This window comes from Diceros bicornis, chromosome 4, assembly GCF_020826845.1.
Source record: "Diceros bicornis minor isolate mBicDic1 chromosome 4, mDicBic1.mat.cur, whole genome shotgun sequence".
NCBI classification, from domain to species: domain Eukaryota; kingdom Metazoa; phylum Chordata; class Mammalia; order Perissodactyla; family Rhinocerotidae; genus Diceros; species Diceros bicornis.
Window position 1 is genome coordinate 72,837,135 of NC_080743.1, and position 15,982 is coordinate 72,853,116.

A 15,982-nucleotide genomic window follows, 5' to 3' on the forward strand; every position below is an offset into this window, starting at 1 on the left:
AATTTAAACTTTTCCACAGGCATAGCCTATGGTTTGGATAGGGAGGGGAGTTTTTAACCAAAGTAATAGCATAAAAGTTTAGAAATTGAAGGGGGAAAGACCACTTAGAAGGTTATCACAATAGCCCATGCAAGTGGAAATCAGGCACTGGCTGAAGATAAAAACGTGAGACTGGGCTAGGAAGAATATCTATGAAGGCAAGGGATATTGGCAAGGTGACAGTCTCCAAAGAAAGCTGGTTTGAATTACCCTAAAGACCTTCTGGCATGAATCCTAATATACAAAGTAGAAAAAAATAGACAATATAGATGATTATCTGGATCAGGAGATCAGCAAGTATAAATTCTCTGAACCCAAGCAGTCCAGTGGCATTGCATTTAATCATGGAAGTCAGTCTGATGGACAAGGAGAGTTCCACAGAATCTCATCTGAAATCAGGAAGGATAAGATTAATCAGGTACATTATCCACAGTGATTATATTTGATTAATCTACTCTTCGTGGAAAATAATTGTGTTGAAAAATGTTATCTGATTGGAGAGCATTTTAAGTAAACCCATTAGCAAAGCCTGGTACTTGCTTGAACAATTACTTGTGAACTCAAGAAATTGCTATAATGAAGGTGAAAAACCCAGGTTCAAATCTTGCTTGTCACCAGCTACCAGTGTAACCTTGAAAAGCTACTTAAACTCAATAATAGTTGCTTTCTTCGTTTTGTACTATGTTGACAATAATACCTATCTCATTTGATTATTATGAAGATTAGAGGTGATAATGCATGTAGAAACTTGTCCTGGAACAAGGACAAGTGCAGTAATATTGGTTTTCTAGATTTTTGTTCTTTTTCTTTTTAATGCATTTGCATTGAAGTGGTATAAGCCCATCCATTTGGTTCCATGCTTGGGCATAGTGTGGTTTTGCTGGACTCTGAGATGGTGGCTACATGATTCTGCTTTCCAAGTGAGGGATTCCCACTACTGCTCCATTCACAGTTGACAGGTTACAAGAGGGCAAAATTGGAATATTATTTAGAATCTACTTGACCCATCATTTTATCCACCTCTCACTTGTCTATTCCTAATGTCATGACTTTTTTGCACCAGCGTGCCAGGCTGTGCGTCTTGAGATCTTGAGGATGGAGAGGCCAGAGCTGCCTGCTGAGCAGGCTCCTTTGAGCAGGAATGTGGGGACGATATGGCAACCATGAAGCAGCAGATGGAAGTATTCCAAACAGAATAAGAGCCACCCAGGCCAGGAGGGGCAGGAAACTCAATTCTTACTTCGAAAGGCTGACCTGCTTCTAATAAAGGGAGAGACAAATTGGAAGAGAAGAAGCTGGCTGGCAAGTCTTCAGTGGGGGAGAAAAACAGGCAGCAGGGTTGAACAGACTAGGTCTACCTTTTTTTGTCCCTCCAGAAAATAAATCCAGAACTAGAGAATTAAGAAGCCTGGTCATGTGTCTCCCTGTCTGTGGCTGCTGTTGGAGTTACGTGAAGTCCAGTCAACCACTCTGCCAGATCAGCTAACCAATAGAAGAGTTTCACACCTGACGGTAGGTTTACTTGGACACTCCCCTTAGATGTCATAATAAAGCTCTCACTGCAGCTTGTGTAACTCAGAAGAGAAAAATGAGGACTGAAACCAACGAAATTTATAAATGGTTCTAATTTTAGGGGCAAGTATAAATATGAGATATAGCCAAACTCTCCATCATTTCTAAAAGAGGCAGCATGGCACGGAGGTTACAAGTGAATGTTCTGCAAGTAGCCTACCTAGATTCAAATCTCAGCTCTATCACTTACGAGCTATGTGACTTCTGACAAGTTGTTTAATCTCTCTGTGCCTTGGTTCCCCATCTGAAAACAGATGATAATAATACTACATATATGTAACAGGATTCGTTGTGACAAATAAAAGAAGTAACATGTATGAAGTACTCTGTGAATGGGATCTACTGTTGATGCAGGATAAAGAAGCATGTGTAATGATGATCCTTAAAACTTATTTTAGTACAACCCCTTCTTACTGCACAAAATTTTCCAGAAAGTAGCTCACTCCCCTGTCTCTGGAAACAGCTGTTGAGCAAAGAAATAAAAAGGAAAAAGCAATACTTGGAGAGCGGAGATAAGAGGTAAGAAAGCCTGCATAATTTCCCTCTGGAAAATCCCAGATGGCCCTGTCGCCCTTCCTGGAGTGCTGAGGATGACACCTGATGTCATATATGATAAGAAGGGCAAGAGCATGATTAAAGAATAGACAGCAGGCTCCTTGCTTCACACCTTCTGCAGGGGCAACACCATGGGTATCAGTCCGCGAGTAACAGAGCAGCAGGCTTAGAGGAGTGAGTGCCAGTCCCAGCTCCTTCGCCGTCTATAAGAACTAGATTCAAAAGCAAGATGGTGTCTTCCTAGATTGGGTATTTTTGCATGGGTTTTGTCTTAACAAACAAGCCATCTGTAAACATGATAAATAACAAAAGGCAACTGGAAAGGTAGAAGCACATTTTGCACCATAAGACACAGGAACCCTGTCCACTGAGCTGTCTGCAGCCCTGGCCGTGGCCTATGTGAAGGAGTGAAGGAGTATATGCAACTTTTAATAACCATGCATCATTCATTCATTTCCTCAACACACATTTTTAAGTGTCTACTGTGCCCTGCACATGTTAGGTGCTTATGCTGATGGTTCCTGGCTGAAAAAGTACACAGCTCAGGGGTTTGCATGGTGGAGCAGAATACCGCATTCTGTAGGCAAACATGAAGACGTCAGCTGGAAGTAGCAACTCTTCTACTTCTAGAATTCTAGATAAATGACCAGAGTAGACGCACATCTCTATAAAATGAGAAAAGACAGCAACGGTTACCCATTCTCCCTAGGATGGTAGGAAGAATCATTTTCATTATCCATAAAAAAATATGTATAACTCCAGAAATACAGATAAATATTCTTTATAACTTTCCCAAAGACTCCCAAAGACAATACTTTTCCAGCCACATCGAAGACATTTCCACCCACCAGAGTGACATTGCTGAGGCCTTTCAGCCTGATTCTGAAGCCATGGTTACATTTGCTATTTAATTTAAATGAAGCTTCTCTCTACAAAGAGCCCTTTGTGCTTGCTAAATCCCCACATACCCCTGTGGAGCTCTGTCAATGATCCTGCGGAGGGTGATTTGATCCAGGTCTAAATAGCGAGGAACAAACAGCCATCATGAATTTCAGTCCAAGGCTGGGCTCTGGTAAAGCCAAGCCTGCATCTCCTACAGAAGGCCCTCAGATGTCTTCTGGAGCACCCTTCTCCACCCCAATAGCCAAAAGCTTGAATAAAATTCTATTTAGGAAGTATTTATCATGTAGTAAATTCTGTAAAGAACAGCGAGGAAGATTAATCCATTTTTCGAGGCTGGCTCAAGTCTACTTTCCTCTCTAGTCACAAGTTTCAATGAATTCACATATTGTCCCCACCATTCATTTTGTGTGGTTAGTTAACTCTCTACAAGTGTCATTTCTCATTTGTGGTTTTATTTTTCTGACTAGAAAAGTAATTTAGAGACAGCATGTAAAGGAAGTTTATTTCCTGGGCTTTAGGGTCAGTCTAGTTTAAAATTCTGTCACTTCCTACCTGCATACTATGGCAAGTTACTTGTTAACTGGGGACTATGATGTAGACATGAGAATTAAATGAGATAACGCATTTATTGCACTTGGCAGACACTCATTATGTTGATGATCATCGCATAAACTGTGGAAACACAGAAAAGAAAAAGAAAATAAAGCACACCCATAATCTTACCACCCAGGGGATAAAGCACTGTTGAGATTTTGGTGCATGCCTTTCCTTTATCAAGGAATACATATGGATACAGATGTCTTAGAAATTTTGCCCAAAACTAAATGTAGTTATATAATCTTTTTAATGTATTATATAATGAGATTTTCCTCACAATACTTATTTACTTCAAACTCATGATTTTAAAGGCTGAAAATTATTATTCTCTCATATGAGTTTTACATAATTTAGTTGACTCTCCCCATATTATAAGATGTTTTATTTACATTCTTCTTCATTATAAACAATGCAGCAATGAACATCTTTATAGATAATAACCTTTATATGTTAGTTGGTTTTTTTTAGCACAGTGGCTTTGAGGACAGAACTGGGTTCAAGTCCTGGCTCTATGACCCACTAGCTGTGTGACCTTGAGCAAGTAACGTAACTTCTTGGAGCCTCAGTCACATTATCCATAAAATGATGATAATAATAATACCTACTCATAGGCTTATTGTGAAGATTAAACTGATAATCCATGTAACGTGCTTAGCAAAATGCCTGACACAGAGTAAGCGCTCAACAAATATTATCTACTATGATTATTTTTTATAAGGGGAATTACTGGGACCAAGTTCGGGAGGGATTTGAGCAGCATACATAGGAGGTGATCTTCACAGGAAATTTGGGGATTTCTATTCAAAAGGGTTAAACTGAGACTACAGGCTCGAGAACTCTCACTGGGGTTAGTGCAAACAATAACCTGAATAACTGTGGACACCTGTCACCTCATCTGTCTTGTCTTGTGGCATCACTGAATGGAAGTACAGCCTGGGGGCAGCATAAATGTTTGAAGGGGAATCCCTTGTTATTTTTAGTTATCTGGTGGTGTGCTTGCCTGGAGCAGCCCTTGTGAGGTGTCTGTGGGATTCCCAGAAACAGCGCTCACTCTGTGATCCAGAAGGGGGCGCATCTGCTTTATAACAAAGCCCACTGCAGAAACTCCGGAAAGAAAGCAGCAGGGGCAGCACCTTATCCATTAAAGGATCAGGCTCAGTAATGGAAAGGCTGAGAAGGGATTCTTCTTCCGTGGGCAGAGCAGGTGGAGTGGGGGTTTGCCTTGGAGAAGGAGGCTGGGAACTGAAGGCAAGGAGGTCATTACACAAGCTTCGGCTGTGGCAGCGGTTAGGATAGCAGGGCACACTGCAGGTGTGCAGAACCGAACCCAACCCTGCTCTCCGCCCTCTCTGACATCTCACTAAAGGGTACCATCTTCCACCCAGCTGCTCAGACCCCAAAGCCCCACATTCGATCTATCCGAAAGTCCTCCTACCTCTCTCTCCAAAATACATCTGGAATCCATATCTCTCTTCATCCCCACTACTGTGACCCTGATCCAAGCCACCATCGTCTCTCACCTGATTACTGCAGCAGCCTCCTGACAGGTCTCCCTGCTTTCACTCACACCATGTCTCCCTCCCGCGTACATGCTCCACAGGACTGCCAGAACAATCTTTCCAAAGCATAAATCAGATCCTATCACTCTCCTACTTAAAATCCTCCTGTGACTTTCTCTGTAACTAGAATAATGTTCTGACTCCTAACCCTGGCTTACAGTTACATCATCTGTCCCCGGCCTGCCTCTCTGGCCTCGCCTCACCCCCCATCCTGCAGCCCCACTGGTTGTACTTCTCTTTCTCTGGAAGACCACCTCCTTCCTATTTTAGGACTTTTATTAACTGCTCCCTCTGTTTGAAATACTCCTACCCTGACCTCCACATGGTTTATTCCTTCTTCGACATTAAGATTTCAGCTGTTATGTCACCTTCTCAGAGAGGCCTTACCTGATCACCCATACTAAAATCTCCACTAAGCCATCCCCTCTTATATCCCTCTGTTTTGGTTCTCTGATACCACTTGTCATAATCTTACCTTTTGCTCATTTAGTTTTTGCTTCTTTTCTATCTCCCTCCACCAGAATGGTGGCCTCAAAAGCAGGGACTCTCCCACTACCCTGTTCACTGCTCAATCTTCAGGGCATAGAACAGTTCTCGGCACATGATAGGTACTCAATAAATACAATATTTGCTGAATAAAGTAGCTACAATTGGTGAAATATTGGTCATACTTTGCCAGAGAGTACGCCTCTATGCTGGTCTGGTCTGAAAATACTCTTTTCTACTGCATCCTGTTATTCTCCTTCTGCATCCCTCTCAGATCTTTGCCAGTCTATGTCACAGATACTTTCTTGTATCAAGTTTGAGGGACCAATAGCAGAAAATTCTCTTTCTGTCTACAATTACTCAAAGTTAGGCTTTAAGTTTCATTACGCCAATAACCCACACTTCTATAGCTCCAGAAGTTTCTGTTTCTATTGTTACACAAACAACTATATGTAAGGAGACATGGCTCTTCTTTGATACCTGCCTGAAAGAAATGCCAAGCGATGTGTCCTGTGCTCATGCAAGAAAGTAAATCTTATTAGTGTGCTTAGTTGTTCATGGGAAAAGAATTTCTTGAGGAGAGAAGTCAAGATGGCGGCGTAGGCAGAGTCTGAACTCACCTCCTCCCGCAGACACAGCCAATTTACAACTACTCGTGGAAAAATTCCCCCTGAGACAGAACTGAAAACTGGATAAGAGGAACTCGTGTAACAAAGGACAATCCTAATTCAGGTGGAAGAGGCAGAAACTCCCTTCTGGAGAGAAAAAACGCCGCCTTCACAAGCCACCAGCTTCACAGCCGCCTGGGAGCAGCCCACAGGTACGCAGCCCTCCCTGGAGGAGCAGGGCCCCGAGCCGGGGAGCACCCCCGCTGTGGGCATTTTGTGGACCCAGCACAATCCAGACGAGTGGCATACTATCTGACTTTGCCTGCTACTAAAACACTGGGGAGTACCCCCAGAAAACCTGGTTCACAAAGAAATTAAAACCGGCTCTTAAAGGGTCTGCGCACAAACTCACGCATTTCAGAAAGCATCTTAAAATCACCAGAAAGAAAGGTGCATAGTGCTTTGGTGAACTGAGACTCACCTGATAGGCCCTGAGTCCATCTCGGTAAGAGGTGAGACCTCTCCAGGGACTGGGACATTGGCGGCGGCCATTGTTGTGGCCTGGTGTGGGCGTGCTGACACAGAAGCCATTGGAGTTCTCCCTGGGGCCTCCTAGCCCAGGTCTGCCCCACCCATTAGAGCACCAATTTAATCCAGCTCAGCCAGGGCAGGCAGCCCACCCTAGAGACTGGCCCCACCCAACAACAAGCCCTCAGGCAACTTGTGGGCCTGCATAGATTGGTGACTGGATTCTCTTCAGCCTGGCAACTGAGCCAACTTCAGTGGAGCAGGGCATGCACAAGGAGCAGGTGGAGAGTGTGGGGCAGTGGTGGAGTGTGAGACTGGGTCCACTTCGGGAGGTCGGGGCACACACACGGGGCAGGACTGTGTTGACTGTGTGTGGGGACCTGTGGGCAGCAGGGCTTGTCAGCTACAGAAGACTTGAGCTTCTCAAAGACCCAAGTGGGGGTTTGCCCCACCTTCCAAAGTCTGAAACAATTGGGTGCTCCTGTGCCCAGAGCAGAAATAAATGAAATAGAGACCAAGAAAACAATAGAAAAAATTAATAAAACCAAGAGTTGGTTCTTTGAAAAGATCAACAAAATTGATAAACCTTTAGCTAGACTCACCAAGAAAAAAAGAGAGAAGGCACAAATAAGTAAAATCAGAAATGAAAGAGGAGAAATTACAACACACACCGCAGAAATACAAAAAATTAGAAGAGAATACTATGAAAAGCTATATGCCAACCAATTCGACAATCTGGAAGAAATGGATAAATTCTTAGAATCATACAACCTTCCAAAACTGGATCAAGAAGAAGTAGAGAATTTGAATAGACCAATCACCAGTAAGGAGATCGAAACAGTAATCACAAACCTCCCCAAAAGTAAAAGTCCAGGACCAGACGGCTTCCCTGGTGAATTCTACCAAACATTCAAAGAAGACTTAATACCTATCCTTCTAAAACTCTTCCAAAAAATTGTGGAGGGGGAGAAGCTCCCTAACTCATTCTACGAAGCTGACATTACCCTGATACCAAAACCAGACAAGGACAACAGAAAAAAAGAAAATTACAGGCCAATATCACTGACAAACATCGATGCAAAAATCCTCAACAAAATACTAGCAAATCGCATACAACAATACGTTAAAAAGATTATACACCATGATCAAGTGGGATTTATTCCAGGTATGCAGGGATGGTTCAACACTCACAAATAAATCAATGTAATACACCACATTAATAAAATGAAGAATAAAAATCACATGATCATCTCAATAGATGCAGAGAAAGCATTTGACAAGATACAGCATCCATTTATGATAAGAACTCTGAATAAAACGGGTATAAAAGGAAAGTACCTCAACATAATAAAGGCCATATATGAGAAACCCACAGCTAATATCATCCTCAATAGTGAAAAACTGAAAGCTATCCCTCTAAGAACAGGAACCAGACAAGGATGCCCACTGTCACCACTCCTATTTAACATAGTACTGGAAGTCCTAGCCAGAGCAATCAGGCAAGAGAAAGAAATAAAAGGGATCTCAATTGGAAAGGAAGAAGTGAAACTGTCACTATTTGCAGATGACATGATTTTATATATAGAAAACCCTAAAGAATCTACCAGAAAACTTGTAGAAGTAATAAACGTATACGGTAAAGTTGCAGGATACAAAATCAACATACAAAAATCAGTTACATTTCTATACACTAACAACGAAGTAGCAGAAAGAGATATTAAGAATACAATCCCATTTACAATTGCAACAAAAAGAATAAAATATCTAGGAATAAACTTAACCAAAGAGGTGAAAGATCTGTACACCGAAAACTATAAAACATTGCTGAAAGAAATTGAAGAAGACACAAAGAAATGGAAAGATATTCTGTGCTCTTGAATTGGAAGAATTAACATAGTTAAGATGTCCATGCTTCCTAAAGCAATCCAGAGACTCAATGCAATCCCTACCAAAGTTCCAACAACATTTTTCACAGAAATAGAACAAAGAATCTTAAAATTTATATGGAACAACAAAAGACCCCGAATAGCTAAAGGAATCCTGAGAAAAAAGAACAAAGCTGGAGATATCACACTCCCTGATTTCAAAATATACTACAAAGCTATAGTAACCAAAACAGCATGGTACTGGCACAAAAACAGACACACAGATCAATGGAATAGAATCAAAAGCCCAGAAATAAACCCACACATCTATGGACAGCTAATCTTTGACAAAGGAGCCAAGAACACACAATGGAGAAAAGAAAGTCTCTTCAACAAATGGTGTTGGGAAAACTGGATAGCCATATGCAAAAAAATGAAAGTAGACCCTTACCTTACACCATACACAAAAATTAACTCAAAATGGATTAAAGACTTGAATGTAAGACCCGAAACTATGAAACTTCTAGAAGAAAACATAGGCAGTACGCTCTTCGACATCAGCCTTAGCAACATATTCTCAAGCACCATGTCCTACCAGGCAAGAGAAACAATAGAAAAAATAAACAAATGGGACTACATCAAACTATAAAGCTTCTGCACAGTGAAGGAAACCATCAACAAAACGAAAAGACAACCTAACAATTGGGAGAAGATATTTGCAAACAATACATCTGATACGGGGTTAATCTCTAAAATATATAAAGAACTCATGCATCTCAACAACAAAAAAACTAACAACCCAATTAAAAAATGGGCAAAAGACCTGAACAGATATTTCTCCAAAGAAGATATACAGATGGCCAACAGACGCATGAAAAGATGTTCAAAATCATTAACTATCAGGGAAGTGCAATCAAAACTACAATGAGATATCACCTCATGCCCGTCTGAATGGCTATAATTAACAAGACAGGAAACAACATGTGTTGGAGAGGATGTGGAGAGAAGGGAACTCTCATACACTGCTGGTGGGAGTGCAAACTGGCTGGTGCAGCCACTGTGGAAAACAGTATGGAGATTCCTCAAAAAATCAAGCATAGAACTACCATACAATCCAGCTATTCCACTGCTGGGTATTTATCCAAACAACTTGAAAACACCAATGCGTAAAGATACATGCACCCCTGTGTTCATTGCAGCGTTATTCACAATAGCCAAGACTTGGAAGCAACCTAAGCGCCCATCAAGGGACAAATGGATAAAGAAGCTGTGGTATATATACACAATGGAATACTACTCAGCCATAAGAAACGATGAAATCCAGGCATTTGTGACAACATGGATGGACATTGAGGGTATAATGCAAAGTGAAATAAGTCAGAGGGAGAAGGTCAAATACCATATGATTTCCTTAATTAAGTAGTAGATAATAACAACAAGAAACAAACACATAAATACAGAGATTGGATTGGTGGTTACCAGAGGGGAAGAGGGGAGGGAGGAGGGCGAAAGGGATAATTCAGCACATGTGTGTGGTGATGGGTTGTAGTTAGTATTTTGGTGGTGAACATGATGTAATCTATGCAGAAATAGAAGTATAATGATGTACACCTGAAATTTATACAATGTTATACACCAAAGTTACTGCAATAAACAAAAAATTAAAAAAAAAAAGACATCATTGAAAGAAATCCAAGAAGACATAAAGAAATGGAAAGATATTCCATGCTCATGCATTGGAAGAATAAACATAGTTAAAATGTCCATATTATCGAAAGCAATCTACAGATTTAATGCAGTCTCAATCAGAATCCCAATGTCATTCTTCGTGGAAATAGAACAAAGAATTCTAAAATTTATATGCAACAACAAAAGACCTTGAATAGCCAAAACAATCTTGAGAAAAATGAACAAAGCTGGAGGCATCACAGTTCCCGATTTCAAAATACACGACAAAGCTATAGTAGTCAAAACAGCATGGTACTGGCACAAAAACGGACACACAGATCAATGGAACAGATTTGAAAGCCCAGAAATAAAACCACACATTTATGGATTGCTAATCTTCAACATAGGAGCCAAGAGCATACAATGGAGAAAGGAAAGTCTCTTCAATAAATGGTGTTGGGGGAAACTGGACAGCCACATGCAAAAGAATGAAAGTAGACCATTATCTTACACCATACACAAAAATTAACTCAAAATAGATTAAGGACTTGAATATATGACCTGAAATCATATTTTCTAGAAGAAATATAGGCAGTACACTCTTTGACATTGGTCTTGGTGGTACCCTGCAACTTGGGCAAGGGAAATAAAAGAAAAAATAAACAAATGAGACTGCCTCAGACTAAAAAGCTTCTGCAAGGCAAAGGAAACCAAGAACAAAACGAAAAGAAAACACACCAACTGGGAGAAAATATTTACAAATCATATATCTACAAGGGGTTAATTTCCAAAATATATAAAGAACTCATACAACTCAACAATAAAAATACAAACAACCCTATCAAAAAATGGGCAGAAGATATGAACAGACATTTTTCCAAAGAAGATATACAGATGGCCAATAAGTACATGAAAAGATGTTCAACATTACTAATTAGGGAATTGCAAATCAAAACTACAATGAGATATTACCTTACACCTCTCAGAATGGATATAATTAACAAGATGAGAACAGTAAGTGTTGGAGAGGATGTGAAGAAAAGAGAACCCTCATATACTGCTGGTGGGAAGGCAAATTGGTACAGCCTTTATGGAAAACAGTATGGAGATTTCTGAAAAAATTAAAAATAGAAATACCATACAACCCAGCTATCCCACTAGTGGGTATTTATCCAAAGAACATGAAATCAACAATACAAAGATCTATGCACACGTATGTTCATTGCAGCATTATTCACAATAGCAAAGATGTGGAAGCAACCCAAGTGCCCATCAACTGATAAATGGATAAAGAAGATGTAGTATATAGAATAGTACTCAGTCATAAAAAAGACAAAATTGTCCCACTTGCAACATGGATAGACCTTGAAGGTATTATGTTAAGTGAAATAAGCAGGCAGAGAAAGACAAACACCGTATGATTTCACTCACATGTGGAAGATAAACAAACACATAGATAAAGAGAACAGATTAGTGGTTACCAGAAGAGAAGGGGGTTAGGGGGTGGGCAAAAAGAGTAAAGGGGCACATATGTACGGTGACGGATAAAAACTAGACTGTTGGTGGTGAGCACAATGCAGTCTGTACAGAAACTGATATATAATCATGTGTACCTGAAATTACACAATATTATAAACCAATATGACCTCAATAAAATAATTTAAAACAATTAAATAAAAAATTTTTAAAAATGAATAAATAAAAAATACAAATAATAAAAATTCAAAGAAACAATTCAGTAAGTTGCTGGAGTAAGCGTGTAGGTTAAAGTGTTTTAGAAGTTCAAGGAAAAAGGAAAAACTTATATATTATTATATATATATTTATATAATAAATGTTATATAAAGCCACCAAAATCTGTTGAGGATCCTGGGCTGTCCCGTTCATGAATGTCCCATTTGTGACTCTGAATGAGGTTTAAACCTTGGGTTGAGTGCACCGAGCAGCACATTGCCTGACAAGGTGCCCAAGTAGGATCAGCCACCAGGTTAGCTGAGTTAATGCTAAATATTGTGACAGATATTGCTTGAGACAGTTTCAGGGGATTATATAGACCACACCAAAGTATTTCCATTATTGTGTCTTGAAGTCTTGAGTTTTGCGTTTTAGGAGTATGGAAGATTCAAAGGGCAATTTCTTTCATCTTTCTCAGGATATCCGAGGGGGTGCTCTTGCGTCTCTGCAGTAATGATTCCATACAACTGAGGAGAAGAAAAGCAATAACAACAGCCAACCATGGTGCAAAGAAACCTGGCAATAGAACAGGAAGGGAAGACAGACTTTGGAGTGGCTTGGACCCCAGAGTAAATTTTCAACTGGAAATTCAAAGACAGCCCCAGTGGAATACTTCCTACCCCAGCTGTGGAAAGCCAGGGAGACTCTGTAGTGGCGACAGAGCCTCGTGCTAAGGAGGTGAGACAGGATTCGACAGGACTGGGTTTGCATCCTGGCTCTGTCACTTCCTAGCTGAGTAACATTGGGCAACTCATTTAACTTCTCTGGGCTTCTGTTTGTTTACCAGTAAAAGGGGCAATATCATCCCACAAAAGGTTGTGAAAATAAATAATCTGTGTCCAATACTGAGCACAGTGCCTGGCACAAATAAATGGCTGCAGCTCTTATTGTGTGATTTAGGAAATCATTAGTAGCAGAGCCTTTTAAATGTGTAAATTAAGACCAGGTTGTTCAAAATATTTGCATTGGTATGTAAAATATATACATATATGTATTGGTATTTAAAACCCAGCACACTCAGACTGAAAGTGAAAAAAAGGGCAGCGTTCTGTAGGGAGCATTCCTTTCTCATTCTGGGCACCAAATCATGACTCTGGTCATCAGTGGGCACACACTGGCCCAGATATTTGACTGTAACAATGAGACATGAGTTCTTTGTGAAGACAATAGAGGGTGTAGCTATATACGATGGAATTCCTCACTTTGGAATAAGAACTAATGTATGGTCTATTGTACAGTTAAATCAATCATGAACGCCACATTTTTCAGGTCCTCTGTAGTACAGAGTTAAATTAAGCAAAAGAGAGGACATTTTGATAAATGTGCAGGACTGTCTAACACAGGCCAGACTGTGCCTGGCCTCAAGAAAGACTGGCTCCAGAAACTGGAAACTTACTAAAAACCCAGACAGGACTCTCTCCCTCCCAGATCTCTGCTCTGACAGCTGCTTCCTTCTCCCATCTCTCCACAGAGCAGCTTCCTCTGCTGCCAGACCGCAAGGTGGAATGTGACAGTCCATAGCTTCCCAGCTTAAGTTAACAGGTCCAGCAACATGAGGAGAATAAGTGTTTCTCAATTCCTGTTCTAAATTTCCAGTGAATGGACTACCTCAACTTGGGTCAAATTCTCACCCCTAAACCAAGTAACTATGGCTTATTGGAGAGGTAGGGTTATTTTACACTCACATGGCTGCTGGGAGCCCATCCCATGAATCGAGAGGGGGCAGTTAAGAAAGAAACTGAAAGCTGGGTAGATCTCTCCAAAAATGTTCACAGTAGATAATACACAGGAGTTCTGATTTCTGTCTCTGTATACAGAGACAAAAGCAAAGCTTCCTCTCTGCAAAATCTTGGAAACACTACTTCCTTATAACAGGATTGCAATAAATTCTTAGTCTATTTTCATTTGCTCAAAGGTTAAGTGCGAGTCCTCTTCAATTGTTTTTCCAACTTCCTTTCTCTAAAGTCTTCTGCTACATCTCTGCCACAGAGTTCCTTAGGAACGGCTTCTCTCCTCACCAGCATAGTTGTGAAGCTGCCCCTATCTCCTCTGAGCTCTGTCCCAGCTACTTCTGTGTTCTCCAGAAGCCACTGTGTTCTCTCTTCTGCTCCCCACTCCCAGCTCCCAGGGCAGCTTCCTGACTGGACTGGACATGAAAGAGAGGCCATTATACTTCCTCTGTAACACCCACACATTGTACAGTTAATCCACTCCTCACTCAACAACCTGCATGTACTGCAGATGCTGCAAATATGGGAAGTAATGACCTCGTCTTCAGGCTGGGCTAACTCTCCCACTTAGAACAGGTGCCCCTCCTCTCTGCACTGCCCTGGTATAAAATCTCCGAGTGTCTTGTCAGGCTGTTTTCTGCTCTCCAATGGAAGGCGGAAACCAGGTCTTTTCCTCTTTTTATCCCCACTACCTAGAAAAGTAAGCAGCACATAGCAGGTGCTCTATAAACATTTCCTTGGTGAACGAAAAAAAATTCCAGCCACAAAGTGGATTTATAAGAAGCAGAATTACAATCACTGAACAGATGAAAGTAAGGTGAACCCCACTGAGTAAAGTCACACTGGGGACACATTTTTAAAATGCTCTATCAGCCACATATAATTTGTGAATATTGAGTACTCTCTGACAGGTAGGAAGGGTGGTGCAACTGCTTCAAAACAATGCAGTGATTTAGGAGGTTTTATAATGTGACAACAATATTTCTTTTCACTGCTGACAACTGTTTATATTGTACCACTGTGAGGCTAACCTAATGTGTACCTTGTCACTTTCTCTCTCCTGCAGAGGTAAATACTCTGTCTATAAATGTATACAACCATAATCCCAGGAGTTTCGCAGAGACAGCCTAACAGTTTTGACTGAGTAATATAATATTTAATAGCTCAAGGAGTAGCTGACAAACAAATAATTAAGAGAAAACATATTTCACAAGCAGATAGAAATTCTTCCCATAGCACAGTTTGCTAACTGCAAAGGTAGGATTTAAATCCAGAAATAAATATTAGAGATAATTAGCACCTGGGCTCTTTCAAAAATAAGCTAAAAATAAATTTGAGCTTAAACGCACTGAATGTAATTAATGTCAGTTAAATTTCAGTTAAACCTTATTTCTAGGTTTTTGTAATTTTTTAAAAGTTGGCATTGAAAGATGATCAGAAAATGCTGGAGTATATTTAACTTTAAAGCATGAAATTCTTTCAGTATTTATGATTGTGGGCCTACAATATTCCAGATACTGTCCTTGGCCCTGGGGTACAAAGAGAAATAATACATGGCCTCTGCTCTCAAGAAGGTTACTATCTAGGGTGAATGAGCTTGTGACTCTATTTTTATAATAATCATTCAAAATTGAGGAAGCCTGGAATATCATAGACCTCTGGAAGTTTGTTCCTTAGCCCCAACCAGGTCCCATCTAAACCATTCCAGATGTCTGTGCGTGCTCATTTCTCTTGACAAGAGCTTTGAAAGACATAGTAAATGTCTACTTTACTACTATTAATAATGTGTGCCTTTAATTCTCAATAAAAACCATCAAAAAGAAAAGCAAGATCGAATAGATGTTCAGTGTAAACAGGATCAAAAATTCATTAGCTGGTATCAAATAATTAAAAGTTGATGTCTTAGAAGCCAAATTACAAATTTTCTGTAAAATTTTCTCAGAGAGCTTAAAATATCTGTGAGATCTTTGAAGTCTAGCCATATTCTATCATGGTAGGATGATTTAACACATAAATTCATTTTCCTTAGCAGGACTTTTTATGTCTGTAGTCTCCTTTAGGTGTCCACAGCCACATAAAATTCCTAGTTCATAGTTTCTTTAGTAACTGCAATGTCCCTACTGCCTAATGAAAATCTC

The 15,982-nt window shown here is 40.3% G+C and overlaps 1 long non-coding RNA gene across 1 annotated transcript in view; it reads right to left on the reverse strand.

The window, feature by feature from the left end:
• Window positions 1-15,982, reverse strand: part of LOC131404733 (uncharacterized) — an 84,671-nt gene continuing 68,689 nt past the window's right edge. The window contains exon 3 of the long non-coding RNA XR_009219840.1: window positions 1-428. This is a non-coding gene — a long non-coding RNA (uncharacterized LOC131404733). The remainder of the gene's footprint in view (window positions 429-15,982) is intronic.